At 43.3% G+C, this 15,773-nt stretch overlaps 1 protein-coding gene across 3 annotated transcripts in view; it reads right to left on the reverse strand.

Moving 5' to 3' along the window:
- The window catches only part of fibcd1b (fibrinogen C domain containing 1b), a 103,514-nt gene that overhangs the window by 18,416 nt on the left and 69,325 nt on the right, over window positions 1–15,773 (reverse strand). The gene's annotated exons all lie outside the window — the stretch shown is intronic.

The raw sequence follows: 15,773 nt of genomic DNA on the forward strand, positions 1-15,773 counted from the left end.
CATATCGAAATTACTGGCAGAATTGCTGCAAATTACAGCTATCTCCACTCCAGCAGTGCAATCTAGTGCAGATGGAGTGTCTGCCAGGGTACAGCCGCACCAATCAGAGGCAGCGTACCCTCCTGAATAAAGCAGAGGCAGAACTGGAGGCCGAGGCATCATTGTGTCAGCATCAGGGCTGATTGGCAAAGCCTCAGCTGGCTGGCTGGCTGGATCCCTGGACAGCCAACATCAGTGTGTCGGACTCACTGAGGAGGAATCACACTCTTGAATAATTGATTGGATATGAATGCAGTATTGGATGAGCTTAAACTGAAAACACTTACATGTGCTCTAAATAATAGATTGCAAGGGATTGTAGTTTATATTGCTCTTTGTTATGCGGGATACGGTATCATATCATATATTCTTGTATTTCCTGACAGCTGGGCTCTGCACACATCTCAATCAGATCCCCTGGTGTGTTTTGACTGGTGCTCTGTCGCCTTCTGCTGCCACCTAAATCGACATCTTAAATATATTTAATGCACATGTACACATGTACTCGCACTTCAAACATCATATACTGTGGTAATTAGGAGTCTTTAATGTGGAGCAACGGGACTTCTGCTGCTTTTTCGCCAGTGAAGAAGAGAGGAGTGGTCGCACCACGTATCATATACTCATGCATATTTGAAAATGTGTGTTAAACGCGTATTGAATATTAAATATGCATTTATCAGCATCAGGATGTGCAGATCAGTGGGTGTGTAAGTGAGTATGAATTGTAAAGGGCAAAACTAAAAAAGGGAAATAAGAGAAAAGTGATGCTGAAAGGCAATAGTTTCTTTCAAGGTCTTTAAAGCAAGTTTGATCAATCAACATAAAGGACTCAAATGTGCCAGACTACGCCAATATATTGCACTCCACACACCCATAGACACAGACACTTCGACACTGACCTCAGAGATGCATCATTTATATGCATCTTTGTTGCTGAGTGTTGTATTTCTCCAAGGATATCATAAGTACTAAGTGAATAGTCGGACACCAATGTGATGCTGAATGTTAATGAATGACAGCAACTATATGAAACACTCTTGCTGAAAAGTTTTTTTAAACTGTATTGTCACAGCGAAGAATAAAAAGATAGTGCTAGCAAAGCTGAGGTTGTACGGTACTACCCCATGAAATGGTTTTCTCAATTATAATTATCCGGGGGGCACGGCTGAAGGGAGGGAGCCTGCGGGGTGGAGAGCCAACAGGCGCTACGAGCCACTTGGGCACAATGTGTGGGCAGACACTGACTGTAAAGAGCTGCACCAGACATAAAAAAACAACTGGTTTCCTAATGCCAGGGTAGCTCGTTTTTATTTTCGCTCAATATGTTGCAACTGTGTTGTGAAAGGTTCTGCAATTATGGAATTAGTGTATTACTAAAAACTGAATCATTCTCAGTAAATATGCATCTTATTAAAGATGCATTATAATTATGGACTGAGCACGGGAACTACTAAGAGTGCATTACAGTCCTGGAGAAGTGGGTTAAAGGACCAGGGCGCAGTAAACCAGGCCGATATATTGATAGTAATGAAATATAGTATTCATAATTACATTAGTGCATCATTAGTGTATAATCACCATGTTTCTACAGTAGCCCAGAATGGACAAACCAAACACTAAAGAGAGGGCCTTTAACATGTTAACATTACCTTGGAGGTTTACTGCAGGTTTCTTTTACATGCTCGGAAAAGTTGCAATCAACAACCTCACAGCTAAATGCTACAAAATCCTACACAGAGGTCCTTTAAAAATGTGACTCAGCCGACAAAACCTTAGTGAGTGAGGGAGAGGGGTGGGGGTCGGTGGGGGGGATTTGCAGTCAAACAAATTGAAGAAATGACATACCTTTTGAAGGATTATTAAGGCCAAATAATGACTAATTTGCATTATGTAAAAAAAAAAAAATGTAATCACAGGTGCTGCAGTGAATGTTTTGGTCACATTGTGCTAATATTTTATTCGTTTATTATAAATATTGTTTATAATGACTAAAATTCCATCATACTTCATGTCAATCTTCACGGTCAAGAACAGTTCTCTTACAAGATGCCTCGATAGCATTGAAAGTCTAAATATGCAGCATTTACCAACTGCATGCAAAGAGCAAATGGTGCGATTAAAGCAGATCATACTGGAGAGCAGTAAATCTTATGTAAAACATATATGATAAGATTCAATAGTATGAATGAGTATAAGATGAAATACTGTAATAGACTCTGGTTGCTGAACACCCTGACATCCTCTTTAATGAGCTGAGGTGATGCATTTACTTTATCATACAATGTTCTGTGCATAAAAAGCAGTTCTGGCAGCGCTTCGCAAATAAGGCATTGACTTGACAACGTGAGTGGTTAATGAATCGTAAAAAAAGGCACCAGCTAACTAGCACAGAATTAAATGGGGCTCGCTGATATGTTATGGGATATGTAAACTGACAACTTGTTTATCCGGCGGAGTCTGGGGAGTCGAATGTCACCTGCTGTAAACAGCTCTTAGACTTTTGAATTTGATATTAGCCGGCTCAGGCAGAGCACAGCAGGACCGGCTCTACGTCGTGCTACAGACAAATGGCAAATGATATTATCCCTAATAATTTCAAAATGTCCAAATAATTCTCACAACATGGTTAACAAAACTATTGTGAGATGCTGATGGAACGAAGAGTTTTCACAACAAAGTGATGGGAGTTTTCTTCCGGAAACAATGGAAGTGACACAAAGGGATTGATGGTGAGCGCCTGGCGGAATAATGAGGCTATTTATTCCCTCTAACGGGAACAGAGAGAGTTCAGGGGGAGACTGTGTAGAGCCTTCTGCAGAGTTTCTCTAAGCTGTGACCTTCCTGCAAGGTAGCAGCCTTTATTGACTCTACACCAGTTTCACATCAGCCTTTCATGCACACTGTGGCTGTGCATGTATATAACCCTGTGCTTACATTCCACATTTCCGCATGTATATCTGTGCAAAATAGAGGTAAAGAAATCGCAAATATATAAAACAGCTTCTGGAATGAATCACCTAGCTTTAGCCCGTCTTTCACCCCATGCTTCCTTTTGTGCGTCACGTCCTTCCTCCTCATCCTACTGGATTTCCTCCCTCCTTCACCACTGCTTTCTCCTTCTCCACTGTTCCTTCACTTAATCTCCTCCAAATCTCCGCCACCGTCGCTCATCCACTTTCTTTTGCCTCTGTGCTCGTCATCCCTCCAATTTCTTTCGCCTGACATCTCTGTCTAATTCCCCCCCTCTTTAATTTATAATGCATTCCCATTTACACAAAGCACTGTATGCCTATGGGTATCGGAAAAAAGGTGCGCAAATGAAAGTCCCTGCTTTTTAAATGAGGCAGAAGTGTTGTCCATCTATTAGAGCCTGCAGTAATAAATCTCCCAAGGAACGATCGATCGGCCTTTCCACCCCTCTCTTCTCTAACCTGTGGGTGGTGAGCGGCGTCGACCTTTGACCTTGCTTCTGTCTGTGGTACTGCTGCCAAGCTGAGAGAAGAAGCAGCAACACAGTGATTGGGAGCGTCTGGCAGATTTTTACAGATGAACTATTGACAGTGGGGTCAAGGCGCATCTGCAGCAATTGTTTCAGCTGTGTGCGAGTGTGTGTGCGTGCGTGCGTGTGTGTGTTTTTGTATACTCCTTGGTCTGGAGTAATCAGTGCTGCTGCCTTCCCTGGGTGTTTCTGCAGGTTGGTGATCTAATCCCATCTTGGACCTCAGGGTTATGTACCATAAAGGTTGAGGGGAGGGAGGTTGTTTATGAATGGTGCCCATGAGTATGATTGAATGTTTATTCAAACCCTTAGCCTTTCTTTTCACGTCCGTGCCGACCTTCCCCGGCTTGTTTCAATTGCACAAAACTGAGGGTCCACAGACGAAATGAAAAAAAAAAGAAAAGAAAAAAAAAATACACAAAGTAAGGCAAAATGGGCCTTCATTCTCACAGGAATTGTGATGTTCTTTGATTTGTGCTCTCTTTTGTAGATACAGTCCTCTTTAGGTTTTCTACTGCGTGACAAGAATATAAATACGAGCCTCAGGATGCTGCATTGTGGTGGAGGAAAGCTGTGGAGGATAAAATGTGTGTAAGGATGTGTTTGTGCATGGGTCCATGGGAAAGAAAAAGATTAGGAGGAACGACGGATGAAGAAAGAGCAGAGAAATAGCTGCATAAGGTAAATATGCAGAGCGACTCGGTAGAATGTGTTGGTACGTTTTCTGACCGTGTGAATCAGACGATGGGGAGGATTACATGTCGGTGGCGATGTGCTACATGCAGACGAGTAAATCAGTGGGTACCTGGATGCCACCGACGCTACAGAACGACATCACAACAGGCCGAGCAGCTTTACATATCACGTCCACACGCACAACACTGATCAAAGCGAACAAACACTCGTATAACATCTGTGATCCGGACACATCTGTTCTTTCAGTCCCATTGTATGTTTGCTGCAGTGTGTGTCTGTGTGTCTGTCTGTGCGTTCTCCTCCTCAGACCTGAAGATGAATGGGTTCCCCCTACTGTGTGCAGCTCCTCGGCTCCTCTAAAGCTCTGAGTGCTTCTGGGAGTCAATTGCCACAGACTGTGGTGTTTCACATTGATCTGAGAACATGTGCAGGGGACTCCACGGAGAAGAGATGACGATACACGGAGCAGGAGAGAGAGATGAAGGGAACGAAGTGAGACAACAGACACGTTCGGCAATTACGATTGGTTTACTATGAGTACATATGAGTAACAACAGATTGGTGTGGGTGTGTTAAGTGATTGTAATTGTCACTTAGGGAGCATCAATGAAGTTACTTACAAGAGAGATGTTGCTATTTTTTTCTTTTCCTTAAAGTGATAGTTCAACATTTTGGCAAATTGGCCCATTGCCATAATCCCTATAGTCATAGCAGTAGGTTTGTTACCTTTAATTGTCGGTGCAAGCTATTTTTAGAACGGCAGAGCAGAGCTGCGAGCTGCTCAGAGCTACACTACGGAGGCTAATGGGATTTCTTGGTTTCCCTCATCAAATTCATCAAATACACAATCCAACAACTCCAAAAACGCTCTAGTGGACAAGATGTGACCTGCACATTCACCACGCTATGAGATAATAACAGAACGTTACAAGACAGAGTTGTTTTCGAGGCAAATGCAGAGACTGCTTGCTGAAAAACTGACCCCGACGGAAACGCGCATCAGCGGTTTTGCATGAATTTACCTCTAAAACTCGTAACGTTCTGTTATTATCTCATAACGTGGTGAATGTGCAGGTCACAATTTCTCTACCAGAGCATTTTGGAGTTGTTGGATTGTGTATTTGATGAGTATCCCTTTATAAATAAAGGTAACGAACCTACTACTATGACCATAGCGATTACGGCAATGGGCCAACTTGCCAAAATATTGAATTATCCCTTCAATTAAAAATTGTCACTTTCCAATTTTCCTGACTTGCACTGTTTCCTTAGCCTGGCTCTCGCCAGACCCTTGTAGTTCCGCAAAGCTACGCTGAGCTCCACACAAGGGTCTGGGACTGCTCCATAGGCGATTCATTTCAGAAGGCGGGGCCTTGTAAAAAAATCTTGTATGTGATTGGATAAACCACTTGTCCGTTATCTTGAATGACGTGCTACTTCAGCCACTCACATCGTTCTCTGTTCATCTTTCAAAGAATTAATATTCGATAGATTCGACAAAACAGTTGAAATAGCAGAATCAATGCCAACGCACGACTCCTCACTGCGAGCCGCCATTGTTGTTTGACTCAAACAGTCGCTTCAGCGCTACGTCACACCTCAGAAAGTCCCGCCCGGCGATCCTGATTGGTTAATTATTTTTTGCTCCGGGGAAGAAGTTTGCATTGGCCTCGAGTCCAGACCCTTGTGTGAAGCTGAGTGTAGCGCCTCTGGTGGAGCTTTGCGGAACTACAAGGGTCTGGCGAGAGCCAGGCTACTGTTTCCTCTCCTCGGCTGCCTTTTCATGTGAAGTGGCCCCTTACACACTAAGGACTCACACAGGCAGCCAAGCCTGTGAAAGGCCCATCTCCAAATTATAGCCATTCCCAAGTCTGGCTCCATCTACACGGGTCGCTCTCCCTGTAAACACAGCGCAAACATGTACTATGTCTTATTCTCCGTGGCTCACCTCCCTGTAATCACATGAGCTTACAACACTTGGGGGCTTGCTAAGAGCTCAATTATAGCAGTCGCATATGCCCCGCTTGTTAAAGGTGAGCAGTGTCTAAAGTGGTTAACGCTGTTATTTTCTGCAGATTCTTTCCCGCAATTTCAGTGACAGGCGGGAGAAAAGACTGTATGAGGAGGAAAATAAAGGTTTGCTTTTCTGTTTCTTTTTCCGTCGGCAGCTGGGAGTGTATCTTTAATGAGGCAGTGAGCCGAGGAATGTTAAATCACAGCGAGGAAGTCTTCAGACAGAGGACAACTTCCAGGCAGAGCCAAGTCAAGACACATGGGTCTTATTACACTGTTTCCCCCTCTCGCACTGCTGAGGACGATCACAAAAATATGATGATATGACATGCTCTGGGCGTCCGCGGTGAAAGGGAGAAGCACTAAATACTCAAAAGGAAAAACTGTGTGTTATTTGTTTGGGTTGGAATTTAATAATAGAAAAAATAATGCAAGTTGTTTTGCCTATTGGGCTATCACTTTTCCTTCATTGAATATATATGCTAATGACCAGAGAGAGCCAGAACTAAGGTTACTGATAAACTATGCTTGCATGCTCGGGCATAAAAGGAATTTGACTCCTGTTGTCAGTGACTCTCCATGTGCATAATGCAATGACAGGCATAGATGAACAAACACACCAACAAATATCTGCTGCCAGACAGTATCTATGAATGATACAAATATCTGCTATATACATGTCATACACAGTGTAAATATAGACATGGGGTCTCATTCAGTACGTTTGCATGACACTTGAGAAAACTGAATTATTGCCTTAATCCGACTATAACTGGACAACTGAGTGCATGTAAACGTGTTAGTTCTTCAACTCCGATTAAGACGCCCGGATAATGCGATTGGAATTCGACTTTCTCCTGCATGTTTACGCCTTAATCGGAGTTGGACAACTGGACAACGCATGTGCGCATGCTCCACACCCGCAATAAAAATATTCAAGAAAGCCAGTCGCAGAAGCTATTGTTGTAGCGTTACGGCGTCCTTGTCTGCCTCTCAAAATCACCATGACCACGAGGGATAGCGTGCACCTTATCTGCACAATAGGTAACGTGCACATGAACAAAGCTGTGCGATTAATAGGTCAACTGGAAAAGGGGCCCGTCAGTTTTTCGATTTTCTCAGTTGCATGTAAACTGGGACAAGGACAGAAGTCCGATTAGACGCCAAAATCGAATTTTGAGCGTAGCTCGATTAAGCTGTGCATGTAAATCTCAAACATTGGCTAAAAACAAATCAGACATGTACCCATACAGCTTAAATACTGTTTTTAATCTGATGTCTGTTCCCGGGGCATATGGTATATTTGTTCTTTATGTGTGGGTTAAAATGGTCTGTCCTTATTTTGTTTGTCTGCGTCTGTGTTGCCCTGATATTGTCTGTCTGTGTTCTGTTTTGTAATTGTTCATTGTATGATTTGTCGTCACAAGATTTTAAAGCCTTCTGTGTTTATGTTCTCTAGAAACCTGCCTTGGGACTGCGGCTGAAATTTAGTAGTTGTGCTAAATCTGGCACATTAACATGAATGTGCACTGTCCCAATTCAATAAATACAGAAATGTACTGATTGGTAACTGTTCATGTACAGGAAGCACCGCAGTGCATGACGCTGCAGAAGGAGGTTGTGGGTAGGAAGTTTCTGGGTTGGAACCAGTTTCCTCCGGGTCCTTTAATCTGGTGTGAATGTTTATTTGTCTCTATATGTCAGGCCTGTGACACACTGGGGGACCTCGGGGTGTGGGGTTGGCTCCAGCCCCGCCCACGACCATAAAAGGATGAAGAAGCTAATGAGTGAATGGATGTGTAAAGTCTACAGCCTGTAACCGCGGCTTAAAGCTGCACAGCAAGTTAAATGTTATAGAGAGGGGCGATAGCATCGAGTTATCTGCTCATGTTTCTGTGTCTGCTCGTTTTGGTGCACAGAGATCTGGATCAAAGGGATGCTGCAGAAACCCAAGCTGCTCCTTTTACCAAGGTGAAAGTTCATACATGAAAGTATGAAAGCCTTTACTCAAAAGTTATACTATATTGTGTGTGCACTGGCTGTGCAGTTGGATACATAAATTAAACTTAAATATCAGTACTTTTTTTTGGCACAGCTGCAATCTGTGAGCCAAGTAAAACAACATTTTCACTGTTGCTCTGCTGTCTGATGTTACAGCATCTGGTTTGCATCTCCAGCTATGGGAAATGACACAAACTGTCAAAGAAACAAGGACATGATCCGAAACGTTTTCATCTTCTTCTCCCCACCGCCTCGGGGCTGTAGCTGTTTTTTTTTTTCTTTTTAAAGGGATTTAATAAGGCTTATTTTCAGTTCATGTACTCTACAGCTGGCTTATTAAACACTTGAGTGACTGTATTAGCATTTTTGTTTTAGATTAAAACAATCCATAAGGACTACACGTGTCTTGCGGGATGGGGCAAACAGATTTTCGGAAGCAGAACGGCATTGTGGGCGACAGCGAGCAGAATCTGCACAAGATTAGGGAAGGAGTATCATGGCACATCTCCGGGAGTGGGCAGTAATGCCTGGAAAATCCTGCGGGACAAGGTTAATGTGGGATTGTATAAACAGTATACCACACAGACCTCTAATCTGAAGCACCTGCCAGAAGGAGGAGTTAAACAATTCTGGGCCAAGGCTGAAGGGGTCTGCACCGCGTTTGCTGACTCAGGTGCACAAATCCCGGGATGTAAGTCAAGGTTGGTGCCAATGATTTGTGTCCTGCAGCTTGTTCTTGCCCTGTTTAGGTGAATCAGCCTCTTATAAATAGAGAGAATGCACCCGACCAACCCTAAGTGTGAAGGATCTGAGTTGAACTTCCTCAGCGGGGGCACAGGAAGTAAAGTTGAAAGTTTTTCAGCGGCAGCATCGGTGTTGTTGCTGAGTTGGTGAAAAAAAAAAAGGGGTCGGAGTTCCAGACAAAGATAAAGGTTCCCCGGGAGGTGCAGGCGTTTGTGTGGCAGAAAAAAAGAAGAGCAGAGAGTGGGAAACACCTCCCTGGAGATGCAAGGATAACAAGTTCTCTCTGCTGCTTCCCGTCTTTCAGGGAGGTGTGGATCCACAGGTGGAGCCGGGAGGCTGTGTGTGTGTGTGTGTGTGTGTGTTGAGCCGAGGAGTTCCAGGACAAGACTTCTCATACTTGCATGCAGCAACTCTGCAGGCAATAGAGATGTAGCAGGATAGAGTGCGGTGCCATAATGACTGCTTCATTAACCAACGTGTTTGCCCAGTAGGCAAACTGCAGGGGGGGATCCAGCGGGGGGCCTGTGATGTGCTTTTGGTTGGCCGACACTAGTTTTTCATTTTCATTTTTTTTTTTTTTTTTAATGAACACAGATGTGAAGACTCTGGATTTGTCGTGATTCTTCTGTCCTTGTCGTGAAGGAACAAGGAGGAGAAACAAGAAACAAGAGGAAGATCAGGAGCCAGTTGGTCACCACAGGCCTTCAGACACAAACAGGAGAAGCCATCTGGGCTTGAGGAGGAGACACCGCCCTCGATGATACAGCGCAGACTCAATCTTTGGATGAAGGGAAATTAGTAACAGTTACAACTGACTTGTAGCCAAAAAGGATGCTTTCCTTTTTTTTTTAGATTTTATGTTTAGCTCCTTTTATGTGCTCTAATTCCTCTTCAGCTGCTGCGGCCCTTATCCTTGGCTTGATGAAGCTGCCCGACTTTGGCTGTAAAACTGTTCTAATTGCTGTGTTTTAAAGTCTTGCTGGGGACACATGTTCACCATCTGTGCTGACACCTCACAAATTTACTGTCGGTAAGCTCAATCAGATTGTTGGCTCCGAGTTTACCAGGGGCTTGGAGGATTTTAGTTTCTGTTTCCTGTGAGCCGGGGGAAGGAGATGAGCGATCTGAGAGGTTCAAAAGCCGCATAGAGAGAGACAGGGTGGGGGGGACGGAGCAGGAGCAGTAAGCATCCATTTAATACCGCGTGACAGTGTGTTTCTGTTCGCAGCGGGATACTTAATATATTGTCTGTATTTGTGCAGTTCGTTGCTGAGGTTCGCTCTTTTAAAATCCCCCGGAATAATGAGAAGGGAGCCTGGGTGTTCTTGCTCCACACTGGTTATCTGGTCAGCCAAGCACTGCAGCGCCGCGCTCACACAGTCTTGAGGCGGGATGTAAACACTGTGCAGAATAAAGGAGGAAAACTCCTGTGGTGAATAAAACGGATTAGCGCTTATGAAAAGAGCTTGAAGGTGTGGGCAACTGATTTTTGTGAACGCCGTTCACCGATATTAAAGCAGATTCCGACTCTGCTAATTTCCCCGATACGCTGAGACAGTGAGATCTTGCTTTCTTTTCTTTTCTTTTCTTTGCTGTTGAGCACTTTCTCTGTTTCACTGGCCACAGAGCAACGTCTCATCCTCAGGTATACACACTCATGAAACTCCCACGGTTGGATCTTTAGCAGCATCAGTATATTCTCCCTGCTGCTTCTCATGCAGAGGCCTGCTGCTCCTCCAACGACTGCCTCCTTAAACCTCCCAGCATGTGACAAACACAAGTGTCAAAATGATAATAAGGGCTCAACTGTTTTTTCCCTCCCTCCCCTCTGTATTACTTCAAGAAATCTCAGTGAGTGTTGTTCCTTCTGCTTGAGTAGAATTATAAATAATGATCTTGGAAATGTAAGAACAATTCTATTTGCTGGAACAAGTATTTTTTAGCCTTTATTCTCAAGCTTGAGCTTCATTTTGTTGGATTACTCAAACGATTCTTGTGGTTGAAGCGATTTCAGTTGACACGCTCCTTGTTTTAACTGTAAATAGATTACAGAGAAAGTTTGTCCAGGCCCAAAAGGCTGCAGCATGAAAAGATTTTTCATTTTTCATTAAAGGGGAGGAGGACAAACTCTCTTTCTATTGTAAATACTGGATGACAGAAACCCAATCCGGTTGGTATGACAACAAATGAATATGAATTTTTATTACAGGGGGCCACCAAAACACTCGAATCTCATTTAGAGGCATTGATTAGGCTGTTAATGCTCCACTGATTAATAAAATTGAGAACTGCTCAAGAATTTGCAGGCTTTTGTTTTTCTTCTTATGAAAAAACAAAAGAAAACATTTAGCTTCTTCCATCAGGATTCAACACGCAGATAACACTGACTTGACTTTGATAGCATTGAAATGAATCAGTTGAGATCGGGTAATGGTCAGTGAGTGAATTTGTTAAAAAAAAATATATATATCATGTTTTAAAATGAGTGTTTCTCAGACTGCTCCAGAGTGAGCCTGAGTTGTTTAATATTAAATCAACTCATATATAAATCCAAACACAATTCGAAGTGTTGCTGGACTCGCAGCCATGTAACCGAGCATTTTCTGCCCAATCACGTAGCTTTTGCTCGTTTACAGCTCAAGTTTTATGATTATCATCAAAAATGATGAGTGTGACATTTGCCTGCTCTGGGACTGTGCTAAATTTCACCAGTTATCAGTCGGCTATCAAACAGACAACAGAAAAGATCATGAGCAAATCAAATGAAACCTCTGACTCAATGGGCACAACAGGAAAGTGCTAAAATGTATTAATAATAGTCACCGGAGATTGTTGAATGACACCTGGACAGTCTGGCATTGTTTGGATGCTACTGCAATAGCACAGCTTGTTGATGGGTTGATGGTGAAAACCAATGCTCATCATGCACACCTGCTAAACTACTATTGTATAAGCATATATTGATTATTGCATCAACTTGTATTGGCTGATTATTTTTTATAGTAGCTTATATTACACTTTGGATTGTATTACTTGCAATTCTGCTTTTATTGTGAAGCACTTTTGAAAGGTGCTACATAAATACAGTTCTTATTACTAGCATTATCATTATTAAATGCATGTTTCATCACCAGAACAGACACGTAGTATGTTATAAACCTACTTGGCAATAAAAGACTGTTACTCCTGAAGCACTTGGCTCTGTCGGTGCTGTTTGGAGGTGTTTGAAGAGCTATGTGCTCCGTGAGTTTTATTCTAATGGTGAAGTGGGCCTTGGTCTGGGAAAGTTTGAGAAACACTCATAGTAGATGTGTGTAATTTCAAATATTCTTCAACACCTTCTTTCATCCACCTGGCTCTATGAGCTAAACTGACCTTCTAAAGTAGAAAAAAAGAAAGAAAAAAGAAAGAAACACTGACAAATCGCCTTCAAAACACTAAAACATTTCTTCTGAATGTCACTCCTCTGATGATAGGCTTCACAAATAGAAAGGACAAAATGTCACTGTAAATTGGCTGTGTCACCCTCAGACTGTTATACTATAATTCCACAATAAACAGGCGCTGAAAGTAATAGCCTACCTTTTGGGTTTCTGTTACATTTTGTTTTTGTACACAAGAATAAATTACAGCTGCGGTTTATTTCCAGGACATAAATATGACAATATAGGCGATTTGTCTCTTCCAGCACCAGCTGGATGTTGAGTGCTGCTTCCAACACCACAGACCAAGTTGCATTATTGTAATAGGCCAAATGAAAAACTAGGTTAGTCTCTTTGGGACGGCATTAAACAGTTTCAGGACCTATATTACAGGTAGACAAGTGTACGTCAGCCTCAGAGACCAGGTGTCTAATAGATTTGATGGTGACAATGAAGCTGCCTTGACCCAGTTTTATGCTCTTTATACATGCTCCGTTGGGAGAGATTATTCAGCAGTATGTTAGTCTTTACAGTCACACACACGCGCGCCCACATCCACACACGCAGCAGGATGAAAATGCATCTTTCTGGTGAACCATGGGACCCCGAGTTCTATTTGCTATTTGCTTGCCTGACATAAAATGTAACCACGAAACTGCAGATGAATGATGCACAACGCCCTTCAATTTAAAAAGGAAAAGGGGGGAAAAAAACCAAAAAAACACAGGTGCCAAATCAAAGACTCACGCTTTTCATCACAGCGAGCAACCTGCCGCATATAAACAGAAAGTGAAGGTGCAGACATGACTCTACTATAAAACCATAGCTCCGTCATTATACAGTAACTTCACACGGCCTAGAATCAAAGTGAAGCACCAACAGTTTTATCATAAACCGAAGCAGAATGGATCCCCTTCCATGTTTGCATGTTGCGGTTACTCTCAATAGAATCGACACCCCAATTAAAATCCATGTGCACTTCATCTAATTAACATGTACTGTAAGCTGCCAAACTGTCAGAATGAGAAGATGTCTCACTCTCTATTGATTTTCCCAGAGCTGGTTCCCTCTCTGGTGCTAAATTCAGTTCAGATCACTGGTCTCATCCAAGTCCCACCAAACCAGCTGCGAATTATCTCATATTTTTGAAGGTGTCATCATCCCCCGCCTGGGTGTGTTTACACATTTTTTTGTTTTTAAATCCAAAGGTGGAAGCAATTTCGGAAGAAAGTATCACAGGAAGCAGAGGTTTGTTCACTGTGTTAACCATCCGATTGTCACCACAAATAACAACAAATCTTGAAATAGCTTATTAAGCTGATGAGGGATGCACACCGCAGATCTTCAGAGGTGGAGGACGCCGGCATTACCGAGCGGCGCTGCTGCTTGTGGAGGAGGTAGCTGCCACGAACGTCTTTCCAGGGCTGCAGGCGAGCATGAATCCATTTTTCATTTTTGCCCTGAGGGTGATCGATGATGGGGGTAACGAGACAACAGCACACCCTGAATGAGCAACGGTAACTCTGTGAGGTTCAAAGTAGCCTGCTGCCTCATTCAGATTCACTCGGCTAAATCCAGGGCTTTCCATATTCCCACCATGTCCCTACAGCGTTCCATAGGGAGGAGCTGGCTGGCACTCTAACCACGTTTTTTATTATGGGCTGCACTCAGTAATGGCCTCAGGTCAGCGAAGAGACCTAGATCTACATTAATTCACCTAAACTCTAAAAGTCTATACAGTATATACCTGTGTCTCCATGTCTAGCAAGGACACAGGGTGGTGGAGGTGATGAGGCTCTAAACTCCACGCAGACCCCGGCCCAAAATCCCAACCCACCACCACCACCAGCACCACAGTCCCAGATGTTTCAGACCTGCTGCTCTGGACCTGCAGTCCAACCTATTAGTATACTGTGAATAATTCACCACCGAAGTCCGTGTCTGAGAGATGTTTAGCCACAGAAATAAATCATGAATTTCTCTTTGACTTTTTAAATTCTGTTGCAGTTTAGCTGCTGCGATACAGATACAGCACAACGCCGCTCTGTTTTATTCATGAACCCAGTTGGACCGGTTTGTTCTGAGAGTGCGTTTGCGTCGCTTATCTTAAAAAAAAATCATGTCCTTACAATTAAGTTCCCACTTTTCCTTCATTAGACATTTATTTATAAGATTGCCCAAATGAAACGATTTCATGGTTTGACTGCAATAAAAGTGATAAACAGAGATGACACACAAAATTAAACAAATCCTTTTTACAATGCAAAGTCATTATCGTGGAATATTAGGCATACGTGTCGTGCAGGGAGGCCGAGCTGTTCACGGATGCACGGTGCTGCTCCTAATGTGTGTGTGCACAGTGCTTTAATCCAGAGTGCTGATAGGGGAGTATCTCAGCTGTGCGATGGCACGTCCGTGACCTTGACCGTTTACAGAAATAGACCTCTTCAAGCTCCACTTACTCTCTTGGTCTGAACTGTGAGGAGAGCTTTTTAAGATACATGCAGATTTACTGCGGCGGTCGCTCATTAACACTCGGCTGCACAAATTGACTCAGAGAACAACACTTCTGCAAACGCTCTGCTTGGTTTTTTTATGTGAACAAACTCCACTTCATGATCAGCAGCCCCACACACACACACACACACACACAACAGGAAACAGCTATTACCCCGGTGTTTTCTCCAGGACTGCCGATTGAACTCTCTCTCTAAACGACAGGCTTCGCTCACCGAGCCGTGTGTCATGTGTCATATGAAAGTCTAATTCAATCAAAAAGTGCCGGGTTGTCTTCTGAGTGCCGTCGTTTTCCACAGGAGCACGCTTCACAGCAGCAAGCTAAAGTACTGTAGAGCCACGAGGACGAGTACGATGATGGTGGAGAGTGTCCTCCTCCTCCTCCTCCTCCTCCTCCTCCTCCTCCTCCCCGCCACCGCCCCCGAGAGGAAATATTTTGGTACATTTAATGAGAAGTGGTGTGAAGACGGGGGATTTGGCTTTTGAAAAAGTTGATAATTTCACAGTCCAATTCATTCTTTTGTTGGCTTTCTTTTCGCTGTCAAATTTGAGGGGAGCTGTGGACTAATGTGTCATACTGCCAGCGAGAAATACAAGGATTTGGACAAGCGACGTAGGGAGTACGAGAAAAAAAAAAAAAAAAAAAAGACAATTTTTTAAACAGAAGGCAACCGTGAAAAAGCTGCGAGGTTAAAAAAACAAGGAATTTACACTATTGATGTGTTTGTCGCGAGGAGTGAAAAAATATTGTAATTGAATTGCGGGTCTCTTGGCCTGTGTTGTGATGTGGTGGTGCTGAACGGACAGCTCCTGTAAAGAACACTTCATACGTTGTTTTT

Source organism: Trachurus japonicus, chromosome 12 (genome assembly GCF_045865225.1).
Source record: "Trachurus japonicus isolate A0001 chromosome 12, Traja_1.0".
NCBI classification, from domain to species: Eukaryota; Metazoa; Chordata; class Actinopteri; order Carangiformes; family Carangidae; genus Trachurus; species Trachurus japonicus.